Below are 2,876 nucleotides of genomic sequence, written 5' to 3' on the forward strand. Positions count from 1 at the left end.
TACCTGGATTGGGCACTTTAAACCTCAGGTGAGCGATTTCTCTATGAATTTTCGATGTTTCTCACCAAAAGCGAAGGTTTTAGCCAAAAAAAAAAAATCGAAAATACCTCGGGACTGGGGGATGTCGGAGGTGCGGAACACCTCGGGACGTGACGGGTTAATGTTGACCCTTCAGGCACTAATTCTGGAACTCTGCACAGCATAATGGGATTACACACTAAACCATATTTTACCTTTCTCTTGATTACTCATAAAATTATAAAACACATATGTAGGTGTAACTGTGTAATTGTCTCTCACTGTGTAGTTTGTAGTATTTATGATGATGAATATATATATATATATATATATATATATATATATATATATATATATATATATATATATATATATATATATATATATATATATATATATATATATATAATTGCTTGGTTCGTTAACTATGTGTTAGTATTTTACGGATAGTTATGTAAGTGATGAAGTGTTAAACAACCTTTGTTAGAATAAATCAACTCGCTAGAATAGCAGAGGAGATACAGTCGTGGTGTAAGTTGTGGTGAGGGAGATGTTGTTGAAGATCAACACATCAGCATCGTTTGGTCATCACAGCTAGAGTCAAGACACTCGCTTGCCTCCTCGTGATGGTGGAGATGATGGTGGCGGGGAATAATGGTGGGGGTCGTGATGGGATGGTGGAGTTGGTGGTGGAAATTCAGCTGTGTTGTGCTTGACTCAGGTGTCACTTCACTTACTTTTTTGTTTTCTTGTACATTTGATTTTCTTTACTTGTTGAGATTAACTTGTTGGCTTGTAGAGTTGTTGATAGACGTAATTTGTCGCTGCTATTGTTTCTCGTAATCGTAGATTTGTGGTTAGCCGCGATTAGGGACGAATTAACCCCTAAACCGCGGAGTTGTTTTTGCTTGACATGCGTGTCTTGTGGGCATATTCGCGCTCTGACAGACTCTCTAAAAATATTTGCCAAAAATCAGTTATTAGGCCTAGAATATTATAATTAAATATGCCTATGGCACATACCTTCAGCTTTCTCCTGGGATGTTTGTTGAGCCTTTGTCGAGTACCGTAGGACTTGTGGAGACCTCTGAAGTTGGGTAAACGAAGTCTCCACTTTACACTTCCCGACAACCCGTAATATGATTACCACAGCCTGATATTATCACTAGAAACACTATTCTATGATTCTCAAATAGTTTGGAATCCATACTCAAAAAAAAAAAAAAACACAGTGAAAGCAATGAAAATTATGAGCGCGTATGACCTTCCCACTTGCGATCGTTCGCCGCTGGTGTTCTGTCATTTATTATTCATAAAGACACACTTTATATTTCTATTACTATATAACACTTATATATATCTACAATCTTTATCCATAAGTTTCCTTCAGTAATAGTAGTTTATTGTCACTGTAGGCATTCAATTTCTCTTTCAGTAAAATACGTAGCATTCACTTTCTCGTCCTGTATACTAGCGTTGAGAGTGAATCTGTCACTTTCACTTTCATAACTCATAGTATTCATACATGCTAGAGTGAAACTTTCACTTTCATTACTCCTAGTATATATACTCGTATTTTGATAGTACTACTCACTTACATTTCTATTTACATTCTCTATTTTATTTACATTATTTACATTTCTATTTTATTTACACTGTGTTATGCACTGTCACTTGCAGTAACTTATAAAACTATTTCCCACTGTTCACCTATATTTACATTCATTGCTTTCACTTGCTGTTTACACATTATTTACATATTATTTACATTTCCACTTGCATTGTTTTACTCACCAGAAAGATCATAGTTACTGTCTATCATTTTCATTACAAATTAGCCAGTTCACGTTCCACAGCAGTCACTTAGCCCTTTACTCCTTTCCACACGAGGTTTAGGAGGGGGTAGAGGTCACAGGGCCCTTTGCATGGGGCTAAAAAGCGGCGGAATTGGACAGGACCGAATCCGATGTGCTTTCACCTTGAAAGATGACAGTAAACTGAATACAGTGTGGTGGCCTGCCTAGGGGGAGTGCAGTGCTGCCAATGTCAGCTTGGTGACAGCTGCTAATATATAAGCAATGAAATGATTGGCAGGAAATCTATCTATCTATCTATATACCTAGGCTGCTTCCCCCAAGAAAAGGGAATCTAGACAATACATAATACATTAGGTAGTTCCAGGTGAATGTAAATATCACTTAGGCTTCTCCCATCCTTTCTTATATATATTTTTATTACGAGAATAGATTATAGGGCATATTTCAAGGGGAAATAAACAACAAAAATTAGCGATTGAGTGCACATGAGGTGTTGTCAGGTGATAATTAGCCCATTCCAGGTGTATGGCACTATCACTTACCTTATTTCTTTTTTGTATATATTATTTGGTATAAGAATAGGGCATAGGGCTTATTTCAATGGATGAAATCAGTGGAAAATTCAAGGGAAGATTTACTTAGCGTAGCATGGCCAGGCAGGCGAGAGGAGAGGGTAATGGAGGGGAGGTAGGGAGGGGAGTCAAAAATGGGGAGAAATGGCAAAATTGTCAATAATGGATGGGAGTACAGATGAGATTATGAGTGCTGACTAGTGTTGGACATTGGCAGTACTGATCGATGATACAAGCCACCACTGCAAAGCCCAGGCGAATTCAAAATAACACAGAATCACAAAAGTGACGCCCCCGGTATGATCCCTTGTTCTCAAGCATCACAAAAGTGATGCCCCACGGTTAAGGGGTTAAGGTGCCTAGGCGCTCCGCTAGCTCCTGCTCCCAGCTTTGCTTGTTTGTTTTTTGTTTGATTGCGTTAAGTCGCCAAATTAAGCGTAGTCGTAGATTATTCTGCTTGTAGTTTGTT

This window comes from Coenobita brevimanus, chromosome 4 (genome assembly GCF_032717465.1).
Source record: "Coenobita brevimanus isolate Jiangsu-jjx chromosome 4, ASM3271746v2, whole genome shotgun sequence".
Taxonomy (NCBI): Eukaryota; Metazoa; Arthropoda; class Malacostraca; order Decapoda; family Coenobitidae; genus Coenobita; species Coenobita brevimanus.